General features: G+C 43.6%; 1 pseudogene across 1 annotated transcript in view; it reads right to left on the bottom strand.

The window, feature by feature from the left end:
- The window catches only part of LOC308163207 (glutamate receptor ionotropic, delta-1-like), a 139,872-nt pseudogene that overhangs the window by 110,627 nt on the left and 6,745 nt on the right, over positions 1-22,500 (bottom strand). Inside the window, exon 2 of the transcript in view lies at positions 20,794-20,949. The product of the transcript in view is annotated as a glutamate receptor ionotropic, delta-1-like (transcript). The remainder of the gene's footprint in view (positions 1-20,793; positions 20,950-22,500) is intronic.

Here is a 22,500-nt window from a genome sequence, read left to right as displayed (position 1 = left end):
GGAAACATGAAGACAGAAACACAGTATGATACTGAGGAACTCCAACAAGAACATGAACAACCAGTGACAGCCAGCTCACACACACAGGCTGTGAGAATCCCTTCACCCGTCCTCTCTCCTGAGACATTCAGAGAAGAGGAACCCTGCAGCCACAGACATGCTACTCGCTTCATTCTGTCAGAGGCATTTGTTTTCTCTGAACCCTCAGGTTCAAGAACCCTCAAGAAGCTCTCAGGTATGGGGGTTGATCCCTCCACTACATCCTGGATCATGGACTACCTCACTGGACGGCCACAGTCAGTCAGGCTGGGGAACTGTGTCTTGGACACAGTAGTGAGCAACACCGGGGCTCCGCAGGGAACTGTGCTGGCTCCCTTCCTGTTCACCCTGTACACATCAGACTTCAAACACAACTCTGAGTCCTGCCACGTACAGAAGTACTCTGACGATACAGCCATAGTGGCGTGCGTGAGGGATGGACGGGAGGGGGAGTACAGGGATCTGATAGGAGCCTTCAGCGTCTGGAGCGAGAGGAATGGTCTGCTCCTCAACCAAACTAAGACCAAGGAGCTAGTTATAGACTTCCGTAGGTCTAAGCCACCTCGGTTGCCCATTAACATCCGGGGCGAGGATATCGAGGTGGTGAAGACCTACAAGTACCTGGGGGTGCATCTGGACGACAAACTGGACTGGTCCACCAACACAGAGGCACTTTATAAGAAGGGCCAGAGCAGGCTGTACTTCTTAAGAAGACTTAGGTCTTTTGAAGTGTGTGGAGAGATGCTGGCCATGTTTTACCAGTCTGTCATGGCCAGCATTCTCTTCTACGCTGCAGTCTGCTGGGGGGGAAACATCACCAAGAGGGATACCGGACGGCTGGACAAGCTCGTAAAAAAGGCGGGTTCAGTGGTGGGAAGGAGCCTGGACTCTCTGGGGACGGTGGTGGAGAGAAGGACTAGGAGTAAGCTGCTGTCCATCAGGGACAACCCCAACCACCCCCTCCATCATGTCCTCGCTGGGCAAACCAGCAGCCGCCGCAGAGGGCGGTTCATTACGATCCGCTCCCGGACGGAGCGATATAAAAAATCATTTATCCCGGCTGCACTAAGACTGTTCAATGGAAACTAAAGTAGCAGTCGGGGTCAAGGCTCCTGAATCTGTATTTATTATTTATTTTAATCACCATCATCACTTTTTTAGTATTTTAATATAAATAACTATAGCCATCCTTTTAATCCACTTTTATATCAGATCTCACTGTTTTTTATATACTGTACATGGCTGGCCCAGTGTTGTTGTCTGTCCTTTATGTTGTGTTGTGTTGTTATGTGTGGTTTTTAGTGGAGTGGCGTGGCAAAATGAATTTCCCCACGGGGATAAATAAAGTATTTATCTATCTATCTACCCATTTCTCATTATAGCCTACCTCTTTGTTGTTTCACCATTGCACACAAGGTGCACATAATAAGGCCGATACTTTGAAGACTTAATGTTGCTTCCTCTACAGAAAGTAAAGTAGTCCTATGGGAGTTGAAGGTAACAATCACTCATGCTGTTGAATAAGATGTTACATTTTTTTTGCAAGTTATGCTGCACCAAGAGCACTCAAGAGGCAGGTGTGATTTCTTGCAGTTCAACAGGAAAACAAAACACCACCAACATTACACAGGCTGTCTCTGTCTCTGTCTCTGTCTCTGTCTCTGTCTCTGTCTCTGTCTCTGTCTCTGTGTCTCTCTGTCTCTGTGTCTCTGTGTCTCTCTGTCTCTCTGTCTCTCTGTCTCTCTCTCTCTCTCTCTCTCTCTCTCTCTCTCTCTCCCTCTCTCTCTCTCTCCCTCTCTCTCTCTCCCTCTCTCTCTCTCTCTCCCTCTCTCTCTCTCTCTCCCTCTCTCTCTCTCTCTCTCTCTGTCTCTCTCTCTCTCTCTCTCTCTCTCTCTCTCTCTCTCTCTCTCTCTCTCTCTCTCTCTCTCTCTCTCTCTCTATTGATCTATTGATCTATTGACCCTACACTGTATTTCCTCCCCCATCAATAAGGACAATGTCAAATTCATGATTACACAATGTGATTGAAAGCATGGATATATGTATACCCAGTGAGCAGAGAAGTCACGGCCCTAGATTCTCCTAGAATCCGGATGTGGGCCAGGTACAGCTGTGTTCCCTGGGCCAGACCTGGGCCAGCATGTGGATGTGGCCCAGTTAGTACTTGATAAGTGAGCCAGATATGGACCAGGTCTGGTTGCTACGGCTTGGATATGGTAACCATAGCTGGTCCATTATGATATGGTAACCATAGCTGGCCCATTATGATATGGTAACCATAGCTAGCCCATTATGATATGGTAACCATAGCTGGTCCATTATGATATGGTAACCATAGCTGGTCCATTATGATATGGTAACCATAGCTGACCCGTTACTGAGCCATAACCCTAACTGGGCCACATCCACATGTTGGCTAACATTTGGCATTTTCATGATGAGGATTTCGGCTTAGGTATGAGGACTGAAGCCTACTGTGCTAAGACAGGCCAAGATACACACGCGCGCACACACACACACACACACACACACACACACACACACACACACGGTATATTCCATGATTTCATTATTAAGCTATAGCAAAGGCATGATAGCAGTGGATCTAGGTACAGGCACACCTACACACTATATATATATATATATATATATATATATATATATATATATATATATATATATAATATATATATTACTGTTATAAACGTATATATCTTACTGTTATATACATATATACTGTATATATATATATATATATATATATATATATATTACTGTTATATATTACTGTTCAAAGGAGCACAACAGGGGGCTGAGTAAGTGCAGTATCCATGGAAACGAGACATGGAAATGCTTTCTGTCGGAGGTGAATAAATTACCTAATTATTTGACCCTCCTATTCTTCCCACGGGCAGTTCAGTTCAAAGCCTGTATGTGTGATATGTTAAACCTGTATGTGTGATATGTTAGACCTGTATGTGTGATATGTTAGACCTGTATGTGTGATATGTTAGACCTGTATGTGTGATATGTTAGACCTGTATGTGTGATATGTTAGACCTGTATGTGTGATATGTTAAACCTGTATGTGTGATATGTTAAACCTGTATGTGTGATATGTTAAACCTGTATATGTGATATGTTAAACCTGTATGTGTGATATGTTAAACCTGTATGTGTGATATGTTAAACCTTTATGTGTGATATGTTAGGCCTGTATGTGTGATATGTTAAACCTGTATGTGTGATATGTTAAACCTGTATGTGTGATATGTTAAACCTGTATGTGTGATATGTTAGACCTGTATGTGTGATATGTTAAACCTGTATGTGTGATATGTTAAACCTGTATGTGTGATATGTTAGGCCTGTATGTGTGATATGTTAAACCTGTATGTGATATGTTAAACCTGTATGTGTGATATGTTAGGCCTGTATGTGTGATATGTTAAACCTGTATGTGTGATATGTTAAACCTGTATGTGTGATATGTTAGGCCTGTATGTGTGATATGTTAAACCTGTATGTGATATGTTAAACCTGTATGTGTGATATGTTAAACCTGTATGTGTGATATGTTAGGCCTGTATGTGTGATATGTTAAACCTGTATGTGATATGTTAAACCTGTATGTGTGATATGTTAAACCTGTATGTGTGATATGTTAAACCTGTATGTGTGATATGTTAGGCCTGTATGTGTGATATGTTAAACCTGTATGTGTGATATGTTAAACCTGTATGTGTGATATGTTAAACCTGTATGTGTGATATGTTAGGCCTTTATGTGTGATATGTTAAACCTGTATGTGTGATATGTTAAACATGTATGTGTGATATGTTAGACCTATATGTGTGATATGTTAAACCTGTGTGTGATATGTTAAACCTGTATGTGTGATATGTTAAACCTGTATGTCTGATATGTTAAACCTGTATGTGTGATATGTTAGGCCTGTATGTGTGATATGTTAAACCTGTATGTGTGATATGTTAAACATGTATGTGTGATATGTTAAACCTGTATGTGTGATATGTTAAACCTGTATGTGTGATATGTTAAACCTGTATGTGTGATATGTTAAACCTGTATGTGTGATATGTTAAACATGTATGTGTGATATGTTAAACATGTATGTGTGATATGTTAAACATGTATGTGTGATATGTTCGCAGACTATTATTACTGCGTTTATTAAAAGCGGCACTACGAGACTAAACACACATCTTCTCAGCAGAAACTGAAACAAATCTGAACTGAGGACACAAAAAATACACCATCTAGTTTAGTTTAGTTTAGTTTATTAGTTTATTATATCGAGGACAATCCTAATACATGAACCATATAAAATATAGTAAAAAAGGCAGCGTTAGCCTAGTCGGCTAATTTTCAGCTGAAGTCCCCGGCCAGTTGCAACATGGCATCCTGAAAAGTAACGTCATTAGTTAAAATAAAACATTTAAAAATTCTAAGAACACGTGGCTGAGACAAGGTACCCCAACATCACACTTGACAAAAAACACACGTAAGCAAGCTGAGGTGATTGAAGGGGCTACAACAAACACCACATACACACTTATGGGGGCAGCGACATTTCAAGCACATAGAAGCCACAGGACAATTACAGGCCACACAACATTAAGCACTTACAAACAGTTAAACAGTTAAACATTAAACAAAACAAAACATACAAAAAAAAGGCATTATGGGGAGGCAGCACAGAGAGGGATTAATGAGGACAAGTATAGTTCTGTGTCAGCCAGGCTTTCATGTGTGTTGTGAAGGTGGAGTAAGTATGTATGTCTTTGAGTTGGTTGGGTAGTGAGTTCCAGTTTTCTATTGCTATCACTGAGAAGGATTGCTTACTGAAGGTGCTTTTCCTGAATGGAACTATAAGGTCGCCACGAGAGGTGCTTCTGGTGGGCCGTAAGCTGTGGTCACGCTGGTTTATGAAAGAGTTAAGCGGGGGAGGAGCTTTGTTATGCAGAATTTTATGGATGAGACAGATCTAAGAGCCCAATATGATCGATCCACCTGAATCCAAACACATTCATACAACCCAACAACGTGCTAATGAATGTTTCCTTAAAGTTGTTTGGATTTTGGGTCAACATAAAACACATTTACTGACGGTCAAGGAGAGCGTAAGTGGCAGCTGAAACCTTGAGGGGAAACAAAAAGAAGAGTTTTGTGAAAAAATCAAGCAGATAGCGATGTACCTATGTAGGTGTACAGATACACCCTGTCTATGTCAGCATCATCAGCCACAAGTACAACTGAGATATGAACCCAGGATGTGCTGCAGAATAGAAGAGAAAGGGAAACTGAAGCTCCACTTTCTATTACATGTTTCTCAAATCAAGCACTTTATTTTAAGATGCGCATTTTTCAAAAGCTCTCTTATGTGTCTTTACATTTAAATGCAGCCCTTATTTTACTTGAAATTAGAAAAGAACATGTATTTAGTACTTACTTATAATCCCTCCAGTTCAATGTTAAAATTGACAATAAATATTGTTCAAATATTATTGAATTGTACTTTAATATATATATATATATATATATATATATATATATATATATATATATATATATATATATATATATATATATATATATATATATATATATAGCACTGAGTCATAACGCAATCTAGACATTATGATGTTCCGGACCTTTGCTTGAGGAAATTTTCTCAAACTGGACCTTGTTGAATTGTAATTGAATACCCCTGGCCTAGGGGGTCTAGGGGGTGCCGCACTGCAGTGAGCTTGAGCCTTGATCTCAGGACAGCCAGGAGCACTAAGCTAGCAGCCTCCCTCCTGGTACTTGGTAAGACTCAACATTTCTAATTAAATCTGGAGCTTATCATGCCTCCATCTCTTCTCTGCTACTCTGCACTCCCTCCTCAGGGCTCTGGTGGAGTCGCTAAGCCAGGGCAGACCTCTAGGCTTAGGCTTTTGTAGAACATACAGATATATTTATACTCTATAGTTACTCCAGGAGTTAATGTAACGAGAACCACGTACAGGGAGATAGGTAGATTAGTAGGTGAAAAGCGCAGAACTGAATCAAATATAACAGCACTATGATCAGACAGACACGTATCATTTCCATATTGCAAATTTGAAAACCAAACTCTATGACTAGGGCGGGTGTATGGCCTAGTTTATGAATAGGGCCAGTGGTAAACTGAGCTAGATTAACCAGATGCATAAATTCACTCACAAGAGGCTTAGAGCAACAGCATACATGAATATTAAAATCACCCAGAATCAGGACTCTATCAAAGTTGGTCATAGTGTTTGAGAGAAAGTCTGCAAATTGAGGAATAAAGTATTTATGTATCCTTTTTGGGCGATACACAAGAGTGATTAAAAGAGGATTGACCCAGGCTACTTAAACTAGTTGCACCTTGAAGCTAAAAAAAAGATCAGAGTTTAGTAGGCGGCAATTAAAAAATTTCATTTCATATACAACAGCTAGACCCCAACAGCTAAAATGCAGCAGGGAGAGTTTTAAACAAAACAAGCAGAAGAGCTCATATAACTCATATTTTAGAGACTCTACACTGGCTTCCTGTTAAGTCCAGAATAGATTTCAAGATCCTTCTGCTTGTTTATAAAGCTCTCACTGGTACAGCACCAGAATATCTGAAATACCTTTTGCTAGCATATCAGCCCAATAGAGCTCTCAGGTCTTCTGCTAGCATATCAGCCAAATAGAGCTCTCAGGTCTTCTGCTAGCATATCAGCCCAGTAGAGCTCTCAGGTCTTCTGACGCTGGTTTTCTCTGTGTACCACATGTACAAGAGATTTGGTGAGGCTGCATTCTCATTTTATGCTCCAGATTGTGGAATGCACTGCTAGTTTATGGAAAAGCGCTATACAAATAAAAAGTTATTATTATTATTATTATTATTATTATTATTATTATTATTATTATTAGGACAGAGTTCAACAAGTGGGGCGAGCTCACCAAGTCTCCGTCACTATTAAGAAATCCAGATGATGGGCGGTGAAGAATTCAGTCATTTAGAATAAACATCTTGTTGGATATACACTCACCAGCCACATTATTAGGTACACCTTGCTAGTACTGGGTTGGACCCCCTCTTTTGCTTTCAGAACTGCCTTAATTCTTCGTGGCATAGATTCAACAAGGTGCTGGAAACATTCCTAAGAGATTTTGGTCCATATTGACATTAAAGCATCACGCAGTTGCTGCAGACTTGTGCCAAGAAGATATCCCCCACACCATTACACCACCACCACCATTCTGATATTTTCTATTTTTCTGATCATTCTCTGTTACCCCTAGAGATGGTTGTGAGATCAGCACTTTCTGAAAAACTCAAAACAGCCTGTCTGGCCACGTTCAAAGTCACTTAAATCACCTTTCTTTCCCATTCGGATGCTGGTTTGAACTTCAGCAGATCGTCTTGACCATGTCTACATGCCTAAATGCATTGAGTTGCTACCACATGGTTGGCTGATTATATATTTGTTTAGTTAGTTAACGGGCAGTTGAAAAGGTGGAAACTAAGGTTGAATTGTTCGGGAAGAACATACAGTACTACTACAGTATGTATACTACAGTATGATGTAAAAAGGGCTCTTTCATACCAACATGAAAACATCATCCCAACAGTGAAGTACGTTGGAGGGAGAAGCATGATCTGCTGCCTCTGGGCCTGGACAGCTTGCCATCGTTGAGTTAAGTTTATCCTACAGGATAACGTCAGGGTGGCTGTCCACCAGCTAGGTATCCTACAGGATAACGTCAGGGTGGCTGTCCACCAGCTGAAGCTCAGTAGAAGTTGGGTGATGCAGCAGGACTATTACCCTGAATATCGAAATCTTCTACAGAATTGCTTCAAAAAAGGAAAATTCGCCTTTTGGAGTGGCCTAGTTAGAGCCCGGACCGTAACCCAGTAGAGATGCTGTGGAATGACCTCAAGAGAGCCGTTCACACCAGACATCCTAAGAATCTCTCTCTCTCTCCAGTTCTTTCACACTGAACTGAAGCAGTTCTGGAAGGAAGAAGAATGGTCCAAACTTCCTCCTGAACGTGGTGCAGGAAAGACTCAGGAATAGAGTTATATTTATTATATATATATATAGTTATATATAGTTATTATATTATTATAAGATTATAATTGTTTGTGTTATTATACACTCATCTGCCCCCCCCTGTTTCACACTAATCTCTCTCTCTCCAGCTATTTCACACTAATCTCTCTCTCTCCAGCTATTTCACACTAATCCCTCTCCACTCTTTCACACTATCTCTCTCTTTCTTTTGCTCTCTCTTTTTCACTCTGACATGAAAGAGAGGTGGGAGAAGGCAGCCGAGCGACGTCCCTCTGGCTGCTAACCCTAACCCTCTGCTGCTGTTCAGAGTCTAATAGGATCTCCTCTGGCATTATTATCCACTCCCTGTCTCCCTCCGTAGCCGACGCCTGGGTGAATGATGCTGGGTGAATGATGCTGGGTGAATGATGCTGGGTGAATGATGCTGGGTGAATGATGCTGGGTAAATGATATGGAGCTATTTTAGTGCCATCAGAAATTGAATTGTATTTGACAGATTGAATTGAATATGAGCACAAATTGAATTGTATTTGACGGATCTGAATTGTGTTTGACAGATTGAATTGAATCTGAGCAAAAACTGAATTGTATTTGACAGATTGAATTGTATTCAATTCAGTTTTCATTATTTTAATTCAGTTTTCAAATTCAGTTTCTCTAAATACAATTCGGTTTTTCTCAAAATACAATTCAGTTCTCAAAATACAATTCAGTTCTCAAAATACAATCAGTTTTTCTCAAAATACAATTCAGTTTTAGAGGCACTCATCCGGGGACTCTGGGCTAGGTAGAATAATAGAGCACCCACCCACACCCCCTCCCCCTCCCACCCCCTCCCCTCCCCTCCCCTCCCCCTCCCCTCCCCTTCACCGCCCACCCACACCCCCTCCCCTTCACCGCCCACCCACACCCCCTCCCCCTCCCACCCCCTCCCCATCCACCACCATTTCCTCAAGCAGATCTAAAGCAGCTCAATAACAAAGTTAAAAGGCTGAAAAAAACCCGATGTCACTGACAGTGACATGATCCGACCTGAATGTAAAACAAAGGATTGACACTGAGACACTCATTAGCATTGATCGGATCGGTCAGCTCATCTCCCTGCAAACAATCTGTCTCTCTTTAGTTAGTTTAGGTAGAACAGTATTGATCGCTAATCCCTAGTGGTTTGAGGGTCACAGAAAGGTAACATCTGTGTTGTGACAACCATAGAAAGACAATGGAAAACAACTGCGGCACCATGTTAAAACCAAACATTGCACAGAAGGATGTAGTCATTCAAAATGATTATTAGTCATTCAAAGCAGAAACATTTCACTTCTACATGACACCTGATATTGTATCTATTCTAATAGAAACACTTCATACTGTATGTATTCAAGTAGAAACACACAACAACAGCCTCCCCATTCCCTCTCCCGTAGAGTCTGGGTTCTAACTAGGGATGTCCCGATCCGATACTGATATCGGATATCGACCCGATATTGGTCCTGAATGCTGGATCGGGGATCGCACCAGAGAAAAAAAAGGCTCCGATCCGATCCTACTGTCATCCGCAGTCAAACGTATGTGTATAAGCGATGGGGGAATGAAAACTATGGAAGGCCATGCTCACATAAAACGGCACGTCTCCACACGTCTCCTCTAGGCGTCAATTCCACACGTCGATTTTTAACGTGTCTACTTAGACACGTCGATTTCAACGGGCTGTTCCATTCTACTGATGTCTGGGTGTTTCCATTCTACTGATGTCTGGGTGTTAGAAAGGATTCGGAAGCCTTTTGTGGTTTAAAGGCAGTTGGCAAACAGCTTTTAGGTGCATTACCAGTTAACTTTATAATAGTTACCTTTAGAACGATGATGCTGTTTAAACAACAAAAGAAGAAGAAGCAACGAGGACTGGTAACATTACAAGCAGACATAGATTTCGAAATCTATGTATGTTTGTAATGTTACCAATCCTACCACTAGGCGTCACTATGCCATATATAATGTATATTCTCATGTATATACACATATAATTTTGCTTTCACTTTAGATTAAAGGAGAGATAGATAATACATAGAGAATTGTATGAGAAAAACAATGGTCCAAACAAATAAAGATTTGAAAAATTATGATAACCATCTTATTGTCTTAGTTTAATGTCATTTCAATACTGCTTCAATATTAACGTTGAAATTACAGTCTTAAAACAATAAGTACATCGAAAACATATACACAGAGCATGTATGTTTACACATGTAAGACAAAGAAAATAAAATTTGATTTTTCTATTGTCCCCTATTTCCTGGGGCTCATATAGATTTGACTAATTAGTAGATTAGATTAGATCAGCAAATGTCTGTCCAGCGATTGATATGAAGGGGTGAAAAGTAGGGGAGGATGACATTGAAAGACAACATTATGGCCCATTGGCATATGAACATCTAAGCAATATCACACGAGAGGGAGTGCTGTTATACTTAATATCAGCACGGCTGTGATAGGTACGAGGCCGCAGTTCTACAGTGCCATTTATTACTTAACAGTAATAAGCGAGAACAGATTATGATTTGTTTGTTTGTTTATTTAATAATTTATTTTGGCAAGGGGACATCACTTTGCTTGACATTTTGGTATCAACTAAGGTAAACAAACTCATAGTCATGTTACATGGTGGCGGATGTTCAGTGCAAAACAAATTTGGTCTTGCCTGAGTAATACACATTCTGATATCTTATCCCCTTTCTCTTATCTTATCCCCTGACTCTTAGTAACAACAACAAGGTACAAGGTTCATTTATTGGCATTCTATAACACAGGGATGCACAATGAGATGCAAAATATAGTCCTTACAGTCCCAGTAGGTCTCAGGTCCTTACAGTCCCAGTAGGTCTCAAGTGTGTGTGTGTGTGTGTGTGTGTGTGTGTGTGTGTGTGTGTGTGTGTGCGCGTGTGCGTGTGTGTGTGTGTCCGTGCTCCGTTCTACATCAGCACCAGACAACAACATAGTGCAAAGAAATAATATTTTAAATAAAAAAAGAAAATACTAAATGAGATAGTGTGCAATATTGGCAGTGGCTAGCTAGGCTAGTGGCCAGAGTTCAGTAGTCTGATAGCTTGATGGAAGAAGCTGTCTCTGAGCCTACAGCCCCAGCAGGTCTCTCAGGTCCTCTGACCAGGGTTTGCTGGTTGTCTCCCGTGCCAGACTGAAGACCCAGGGTGATAGAGCATTCAGACAGACAGACAGACAGACCCAGGGTGATAGAGCATTACAAACCGTGGCTCCCAAACTCTTTGTGACTTTGTGACCCTTGGTCTGGGAAAGGTGCTGTCCAAATACATTTTACTTACTTACTTACTTCTGTATCTCTTGCCAGATTGCAGCAGGGTGAACACCCTGTTGCTGGGGTTGGTATTGTCGATAGCAGTGCACACTGAGGTCATTTAATTTGTCAATAAATATAGGCTATATGGGATGAAAACATAGAAAATGGAATGTACATTTATTTTGAACATTGTTGTGTGACAGTGCTGTGGTTTTTGTAGGCTTGGGACACTGGGTCTCTACAGATTGTTTCTCTATGATAAAGTGTGGGCTATTGCACAACAAACGTGACACAATTGGTTATGGAAGGCAAACCTAGGCCACCAACCCCCTCTGTCAGGGGTTCATTTTACTACTTCCTCATCGTCCGACATTGCTAGTCTCACACATTCACTAAATGTGCGGTTGCAATTCGAAAGAAAAGCCCGCAATGCCATCCTCACGAAGTAACTTAACTTTAATCCCCCGCGAGAAGTTTTCAAATCGGCAATGCCATCCTCACGAAGTTGGTCTGCTTGTGAAACTTTACTCGAAGTTGGTCTGCTTGTGAAACTTTACTCCCCCGCGAGAAGTTTTCAAATCGGCTCGCCTGCAGGGTGTGGCCTTCCATACGTAGCGAAACGTACCCCCTACGCTGTTGTCGACAGCAATGACGCGAAACTCCTCATTAATATGTATGAGTGCCTTGATTCAAGGTCCCTCATTGGCTATGATACGCGAGTCCATTTTAGCGGAGCGGGCGTTCCATAGAAAACAGTGAACAGAAACGCGTGTCGCAGAAATGCTTCACGCGAGTCGCAGAAATGCTTCACGCGAGTCCTATATGCGCTTAAAATGCGCATATCGCTGTGTGCTTCACGCGAGTCCTATATGCGCTTAAAATGCGCATAGCGCTATGTGCCTGACGTCTAACAACATTCAAATGACTCTAACTTCATATTTTTTCGGATTTCAATGTATGACACATCATTTGAAAGCTTATGATCCGTAGTTCCAATCCACAACACGTCGCATTTGTTGCTTTAATAAAGGCTGGCAGTCTTTAATTTAACTGTTGTTGGTGTGGACTATATACTGGGGAGGTATTTGTTATTATTCAGGGGTCAAAAAATGTATACAAATATCGGATCGGTATCGGTATCGCCGATACCCGAAGCCCAGGTATCGGTATCGGTAGTGAAAAAGTGGGATCGGGACATCCCTAGTTCTAACGTACCTAGATATTGTGTACCTAGAAGCTGGTAGCCTGCTGGTACGGCACCTGAGGATCCTCTACCTCGCTTAGATGGTAGGGTCAGGGTCAGGGGTCAAACAGACCGTGGTTGGGGTTATGATGTGGAACTTGATCTCGGTAAACCTCAACAGTCTTTTAGAATAACCGCCTGACGCGGTGGATGGCCTGGGGGGGGGGGGGGGGGCTTTGAATACAGATCAGTTAAACCACATTCAAAGTGGTGGCTAATTATCTTTGGGGGTGATTGCTAGAAATGACACTGGAAATGCTTTCAGAAGTGTCTGAGAAGCTTATCGGTTAGCATCAGTTATACCACTAGTGTGCCCTTTGAATAACGCACTTGACCCTAAATGACTTCAGGCAGACTGTCCCTGTGATCTCTAATTGTCAGTCGCTAGATAAAAGTGCCTGCTAAATGGTTTTAATGTCAATTTAGTATTCCATTGAGCCTGTCCTCTCATGGAAGGTGCTTTGTGCACAGAAGACAGAAGAAGTCGTGCACGGACTTACACCCATCTACCCTGAGGCCTGGGAGACTTACACACATCTACCCTGAGGCCTGGGAGACTTACACCCATCTACCCTGAGGCCTGGGAGACTTACACACATCTACCCTGAGGCCTGGGAGACTTACACACATCTACTCTGAGGCCTGGGGAGACTTACACACATCTACCCTGAGGCCTGGGAGACTTACACACATCTACCCTGAGGCCTGGGAGACTTACACCCATCTACCCTGAGGCCTGGGAGACTTACACACATCTACCCTGAGGCCTGGGAGACTTACACACATCTACCCTGAGGCCTGGGAGACTTACACACATCTACCCTGAGGCCTGGGGAGACTTACACACATCTACCCTGAGGCCTGGGAGACTTACACACATCTACCCTGAGGCCTGAGAGACTTACACCCATCTACCCTGAGGCCTGGGAGACTTACACACATCTACCCTGAGGCCTGGGAGACTTACACACATCTACCCTGAGGCCTGGGAGACTTACACACATCTACCCTGAGGCCTGGGAGACTTACACACATCTACCCTGAGGCCTGGGAGACTTACACACATCTACCCTGAGGCCTGGGAGACTTACACACATCTACCCTGAGGCCTGGGAGACTTACACACATCTACCCTGAGGCCTGGGAGACTTACACACATCTACCCTGAGGCCTGGGAGACTTACACACATCTACCCTGAGGCCTGGGAGACTTACACACATCTACCCTGAGGCCTGGGAGACTTACACACATCTACCCTGAGGCCTGGGGAGACTTACACACATCTACCCTGAGGCCTGGGAGACTTACACACATCTACCCTGAGGCCTGGGAGACTTACACACATCTACCCTGAGGCCTGGGAGACTTACACACATCTACCCTGAGGCCTGGGGAGACTTACACACATCTACCCTGAGGCCTGGGAGACTTACACACATCTACCCTGAGGCCTGGGAGACTTACACACATCTACCCTGAGGCCTGGGAGACTTACACACATCTACCCTGAGGCCTGGGAGACTTACACACATCTACCCTGAGGCCTGGGAGACTTACACACATCTACCCTGAGGCCTGGGAGACTTACACACATCTACCCTGAGGCCTGGGAGACTTACACACATCTACCCTGAGGCCTGGGAGACTTACACACATCTACCCTGAGGCCTGGGAGACTTACACACATCTACCCTGAGGCCTGGGAGACTTACACACATCTACCCTGTACACACATCTACTGAAATACATGGTGGAGAGGAAAGCGCACCGTGGATGGGAGTGTGAGTTTGGTTTTACTACAACACATAATATACAACACTGCAATGCAGTTTCTGCACCCTCTCTTGTGTGAAGAATAGTGGAGCTGCATCATTTGTCAGGATCAAGAGAAAAATATGACATTTGCTGAGTTGGTAGTGACATCCTAATCTACACAGTGTGTAATTGATTCCTATGCAAATCAGAGACCCTATACAAACTGATATTAAACAGATATTAATTCCAAAATTACATTAACTATTATCCTTGCATTAAGATGGAGTCAATTCAACTTATTGAGTGATTTGTTGATGACATTTATGTTAGCTAATGTTAGCTAATTTTAAGAGAATAACTCTAACATTAGCTAACATAGACCTACAGACAGGTTGTAGATTGACAGACAGGGGGTAGACCTACAGACAGGTTGTAGATTGACAGATAGGGGGTAGACCTACAGACAGGGGGTAGACCTACAGACAGGTTGTAGATTGACAGACACAGGGTAGACCTACAGACAGGTTGTATATTGACAGACACGGGGTAGACCTACAGACAGGTTGTAGATTGACAGATAGGGGGTAGACCTACAGACAGGTTGTAGATTGACAGATAGGGGGTAGACCTACAGACAGGTTGTAGATTGACAGATAGGGGGTAGACCTACAGACAGGTTGTATATTGACAGACACGGGGTAGACCTACAGACAGGTTGTAGATTGACAGACACGGGGTAGACCTACAGACAGGTTGTAGTCTGACAGATAGGGGGTAGACCTACAGACAGGTTGTAGACTGACAGATAGGGGGTAGACCTACAGACAGGTTGTAGATTGACAGACAGGGGGTAGACCTACAGACAGGTTGTAGTCTGACAGACAGGGGGTAGACCTACAGACAGGTTGTAGACTGACAGATAGGGGGTAGACCTACAGACAGGTTGTAGATTGACAGACACAGGGTAGACCTACAGACAGGTTGTAGATTGACAGATAGGGGGTAGACCTACAGACAGGTTGTAGATTGACAGACAGGGGGTAGACCTACAGACAGGTTGTAGACTGACAGATAGGGGGGTAGACCTACAGACAGGTTGTAGATTGACAGATAGGGGGTAGACCTACAGACAGGTTGTAGACTGACAGATAGGGGGTAGACCTACAGACAGGTTGTAGATTGACAGACAGGGGGTAGACCTACAGACAGGTTGTAGACTGACAGATAGGGGGGTAGACCTACAGACAGGTTGTAGATTGACAGATAGGGGGGTAGACCTACAGACAGGTTGTAGATTGACAGATAGGGGGTAGACCTACAGACAGGTTGCAGACTGACAGATAGGGGGTAGACCTACAGACAGGTTGTAGATTGACAGACAGGGGGTAGACCTACAGACAGGTTGTAGACTGACAGATAGGGGGGTAGACCTACAGACAGGTTGTAGATTGACAGATAGGGGGGTAGACCTACAGACAGGTTGTAGATTGACAGATAGGGGGGTAGACCTACAGACAGGTTGCAGACTGACAGATAGGGGGTAGACCTACAGACAGGTTGTAGATTGACAGATAGGGGGTAGACCTACAGACAGGTTGTAGATTGACAAATAGGGGGGTAGACCTACAGACAGGTTGTAGATTGACAGATAGGGGGTAGACCTACAGACAGGTTGTAGATTGACAAATAGGGGGGTAGACCTACAGACAGGTTGTAGATTGACAGATAGGGGGTAGACCTACAGACAGGTTGTAGATTGACAGACACAGGGTAGACCTACAGACAGGTTGTAGATTGACAGATAGGGGGTAGACCTACAGACAGGGGGGTAGACCACTCACCTAATATGGACCAAGTTGAAGTCAGCTATGATATTATGAAGTACCCTAGGACCACAGGCCTGTAAGGTACCAGTCACCTAATTATGGCCTGATATACATAGTATATAGTACATAGTATACTATGCTATGATGATAATATACACTAAGCGTAAATACGAAAATGCATTGTGGATTAACCTTCCCCAGGTAAAGACCATGTTGTATAGTTTATGTCAAGCATTTCACTACTTATATGAAATGCTTCAACATGGTAACACATTGTAGTGCCAAGATGCTTTGTTAATCAGACATGGGAGGTATATGTTTTCAATATATTTATAGAGTACGGTATGTTAAGTGATATGAACCAGAGTAAAGTTGTCTGTGTAGGCTATTTGTGAACGATATATAATGTTAAGCTGAATGGAATCAATATACAGCATAGAGGCAATGACAAGGTTATGTTATGTTATGTTATGTTAATTTCATTTATAATGCGCCCCCCATCCAACTTTTACATCGGCCCGGGGCGCAGCCCGGGTAAAGGAACAGATAAAGACAAAGACAAGGAACACAGAAAGCAATCAGACACAGACGACTTAAACGTAAAACTCAGGCATACAATTCACAACAAATAGGGAGTAGATTTAGGGAATGTCATTTTGGAAGAGGTGGGTTTTTAACTTGGTTCTAAAGGAGTCCAGAGTGGGGGCAAACTTGATGGCAGAAGGGAGCGCGTTCCACAGGGTCGGTGCTATCACCGCAAAGGCACGGTCACCCTTCCTTTTGAGGTTGGTACGTGGGACCCTCAGGCTGAGTTGGGCGTCGGACCTGAGCCTGGGTCTGGGCCTTGAGGAGGTAGACTGGTCCAGGAGGTCCTTGATGTAAGGAGGGGCGAGACTGTTGAGAGCTTTAAAAACAAAGGTGCAGATTTTGAACTTCACTCTCTTCTTCACTGGGAGCCAGTGAAGGGAGATGAGGACAGGGGAGATGTGGTCCCTCATTTTGGTGCCTGACACCAGCCTGGCAGCGGCATTTTGAACTAGCTGCAGGCGGTAGATGGTCTTATCAGGAAGTCCCGCATATAGTGAGTTGCAGTAGTCGAGCCTAGATGATATTAGCATGAGGACGACCCTCCTCAGGTCGCTGGGGGTGAGGAAGGACTTGATCTTGGCTATGATGCGTAGTTGGTATAGGCATGCCTTCACGACGGAGCTCACTTGTCGGTCAAGGTTAAGCTCGGAGTCAAAGATGACACCGAGGTTCTTGACTTAGTGAATGAGCGGAAGAGGAGAAAGCAGGAAGATGCGTGTGGACGAACCCAACTGCAGAAAGATGCGCATCTTTGTTCTCGCCACTTTTCCGAGATGCATTGGAGCCATTTAATCGACCACCGCTAATGAAAGAGCTCACAGGTAAAAAGACTACGCTTTATCATAAAACGATAGTTTGATAACATCAACTTGCCTTGAACAGCTGCAGACAGAAATCTGTGCTCTTTACAACAAGTTTGTTTACACTCTCCATCTCGGTTGGCATTGGTTGACAGTTGCTACACAGACACCAGCGATTATGTCCCACTCGCTGTGCTCGGGTTCAAATTGAAAAGGCTGGACAGAAAACATAGCTAGCTAATTGCGACCTGCGACCTCTGTCCTCTCGTATTCATAAAATACGCCAAATGAAGCGTCATTACGTCACAGACGTGTCGAAAATGTCAAAAATGTCAAACATTGAAAATGTCAAACATCTGTAATGTCCTTGTTTTATTAGATATCTACAAAGGCTTCCACATAGTAACACATTGTAGTGCCCTCTATCAGCCTGTCGACTGCCATACATATTGACGTAGCAGGGTAGTATGTATAAACAGGGCACATTCTCAGAGCATTTGAAAATTCCTTTTCTTTTCATATCATTTTCTCCGATATCTTTAAATGGATCTCTTATCCTTTAACACCCTATAGAGAGACGTGCACCACGCATGTTCATATACAATTACATACACTAATCTGACATACAGTTGATTTTAAATTTGTCCACATTTTGCATCTGCAGAAAAATCCATCATGGTGGACCTTATGGGTTCTTGAGGCAAATGTGTTCCCCATGAGGAAAGACACATACTGTATGTACCAAGTTTAATACATTCTCATCCAACGGGGTGGAAATGCCAGCATTCTGAAGTTAATGATTTACTTTTGGTTATTGCTGATGCTCTCTAGTTGTGGCATGCACATTCATAGCATGTTTGGTCAGGGACTTCATGAGCTATTTGACCAAAGCGAGGAAAATAATAATTCGAAGAAGTAAACCACCAATAACAACACTGTTCCTACTAGGTAGTAGTAATAATAGTCTATCCACCTTCTCTGTGTCCCTGTGGGAGGGAGGGGGTGTCTGGCCCTGTGGGAGGGAGGGGGTGTCTGGCCCTGTGGGAGGGAGGGGGTGTCTGGCCCTGTGGGAGGGAGGGGGTGTCTGGCCCTGTGGGAGGGAGGGGGTGTCTGGCCCTGTGGGAGGGAGGGGGTGTCTGGCAGAAGACGCCACACACAGACCCTCCTTAGACACCCAGGCAGTGAAGCTTGGCCACATGTTATGGTGCTCATAGTTACACACACTGCTCTTACCATCCTGAGATTCCTGACACACACTGCTCTTACCATCCTGACACACACTGCTCTTACCATCCTAACACACACTGCTCTTACCATCCTGACACACACTGCTCTTACCATCCTGACACACACTGCTCTTACCATCCTGACACACACTGCTCTTACCATCCTAACACACACTGCTCTTACCATCCTAACACACACTCTTCTTACCATCCTGACACACACTGCTCTTACCATCCTGACACACACTGCTCTTACCATCCTGACACACACTGCTCTTACCATCCTGACACACACTCTTCTTACCATCCTGACACACACTGCTCTTACCATCCTGACACACACTGCTCTTACCATCCTAACACACACTGCTCTTACCATCCTGACACACACTGCTCTTACCATCCTGACACACACTCTTCTTACCATCCTGACACACACTCTTCTTACCATCCTGACACACACTGCTCTTACCATCCTGACACACACTCTTCTTACCATCCTGACACACACTGCTCTTACCATCCTGACACACACTGCTCTTACCATCCTGACACACACTGCTCTTACCATCCTGACACACACTGCTCTTACCATCCTAACACACACTGCTCTTACCATCCTGACACACACTGCTCTTACCATCCTAACACACACTGCTCTTACCATCCTAACACACACTGCTCTTACCATCCTAACACACACTGCTCTTACCATCCTGACACACACTGCTCTTACCATCCTGACACACACTGCTCTTACCATCCTGACACACACTGCTCTTACCATCCTGACACACACTGCTCTTACCATCCTGACACACACTGCTCTTACCATCCTGACACACACTCTTCTTACCATCCTGACACACACACTGCTCTTACCATCCTGACACACACTGCTCTTACCATCCTGACACACACTGCTCTTACCATCCTGACACACACTCTTCTTACCATCCTGACACACACTGCTCTTACCATCCTGACACACACACTGCTCTTACCATCCTGACACACACTCCTCTTACCATCCTGACACACACACTGCTCTTACCATCCTGACACACACTGCTCTTACCATCCTGACACACACTGCTCTTACCATCCTGACACACACTGCTCTTACCATCCTAACACACACTGCTCTTACCATCCTGACACACACTGCTCTTACCATCCTGACACACACTGCTCTTACCATCCTGACACACACTGCTCTTACCATCCTGACACACACTGCTCTTACCATCCTGACACACACTGCTCTTACCATCCTGACACACACTCTTCTTACCATCCTGACACACACTGCTCTTACCATCCTGACACACACTGCTCTTACCATCCTGACACACACTGCTCTTACCATCCTGACACACACTCTTCTTACCATCCTGACACACACTGCTCTTACCATCCTGACACACACTCTTCTTACCATCCTGACACACACACTGCTCTTACCATCCTGACACACACTCTTCTTACCATCCTGACACACACTCTTCTTACCATCCTGACACACACACTCTTCTTACCATCCTGACACACACACTCTTCTTACCATCCTGACACACACTGCTCTTACCATCCTGACACACACTGCTCTTACCATCCTGACACACACTGCTCTTACCATCCTAACACCCCTGAACAACGTATAACATCAATTTGAGTAACTTGTGACGTCTAGACCTGACGTCATAGTCTTAATATGACAGGAACCTTGACACCAACCAATGAAGTAGAAGGAATTCATGCTGATGATATCTTCAAATGTAGCTGTTATTAACCATGGCTATGATACTACCCACAAGGCCACTGTGATGCATCCCTAACCCTCCAGGCCGGGTAAAGAAATAAAACAGCAAAACAATCGATTGCAAATATGATTCCGTCGGAAACCACTTACCTTCTCGCACCGCCTGGAAGGGGTTGTTGGCCTCGATGCGTTTCACAGAGCGGGTAATCTTCTCACCCTGCAGGATGTCGTCGTTGAGACTGAGGTCCGAGAGGGCAAGTTGGAAAATTTCGTCATCCCTTACAGCGTTCTCCTCGAATATAGCACCTGTAGAATATAACAATAGCATATATATAATAGAATATAGCACATGTAGAAAGCAGAGGAGAGAAGCGCTTCTGTTTGGAGAGTAATAATCCCAATAAGGTGCTCTTTGGAGAGAGGTGCAGTAATATCCAAGAAAAAAGGGGAACCAAGGCACTCTTATTGTAGAAAAAATTAAAAAGCCTTTATTAGGAGTGGCTATGCCGACGCGTTGCGGTCTTCTGACCTTCCTCAGGGCACATGGAGTACTGGTACAAACATTTCACTTATGAAGACAATGAGTGGAAGTGACATCATAATCAATGGGTGGAGGTGACTACCCTAGTGGTCAACATGGGTTATACAGGTAAATATGTACATTTATTCTATGACATAGAAAAGGGTTTGAATACTTAGGTACATTAGGTATTTCTGTATTTCAATTTTAATAAATGTAACATGTAACATGTTTTCACTTTATCATTCTGGGGTATTAGGTGTGGATTTATGGCATTTTTTTTATTTTTATTTATTCCATTTGAAATGTAGTCTATAACACAACAAAATGTGGAAAAAGTGAAGGGGTCTGAATACTTTCCGAATGCACTGTATGTTCCTGGTGTAATTGATTTAATCTAGGCAGTCTAGAGCTAATCATTTTTTCCCCTATCTGGGGACCACCAGTTTGTCCTTGAGGGTGGGTGCGCGTCGGTATGAGACAGACGGGGGCTCTGGGAGTGCATCATGCAAAGCTGGGTCACTTTGTAGTGATCAACATACTTTGAAGCCGGCTCTGAGATGGTATCATTGTTGCTGATAATGGGCCTTCCTGGAGGGTTGGTGGCATCCTTGTGGACCTTGAGCAACTGGAGCATCATAGAAAGTGACCCAGCTTTGCATGGTGCACTCCCAGAGCCCCCGTCTGTCTCATACCGACGCGCACCCACCCTCAAGGACAAACTGGTGCGTAGTGACATGGTGCCTAAAACCAAACAGCATTGGCTATCAGCCCCTGAAGGCCATTACCAGTGTGGACACTGCAATTATTGTCAACACATGATCAAAACCAAGCACTTCACAGATACAAGTGGCTTCAGGTACCAGCTAAAGTCTTTTTCCAACTGCAACACCACATATGTTGTTTACAGGCTGGAATGTGGATGTGGTTGCTTCTATGTGGGACGCACTAAGCGTAGACTGAGGGACAGATTCGCAGAGCATGTTTATGCCATCAGAACATCCAATGACCAATATCCTATGGCTAAGCATTACCAACAGGCTGGCCATAGCAGCCCCAGTTCTTTAAAAGTGGTGGTTCTGGAAGTGGTCCACTGCTCTCGCAGAGGAGGGGACAGGCTCAAACTGCTCCTATAAAGGGAAACATTTTGGATTTTTAAACTCCATGCCATGGTTTCCCCTGGGTTAAATGAAGAAATTGATTATTCTCCATTTCTGTAATTTTTGTATGGCCATACAGCTGTTTTTAATTTTGTTTTGACATTGTTTTCAATCATATCTGTATATTGTGGTGTTTGGTTTTATTGTACATAATTGGTGTTTCATGGTACATATTTA

Source organism: Nansenia antarctica (genome assembly GCF_963989245.1).
Source record: "Nansenia antarctica genome assembly, chromosome: 8".
NCBI classification, from domain to species: domain Eukaryota; kingdom Metazoa; phylum Chordata; class Actinopteri; order Argentiniformes; family Microstomatidae; genus Nansenia; species Nansenia antarctica.
This window is presented reverse-complemented; position numbering and strand designations above follow the sequence as displayed.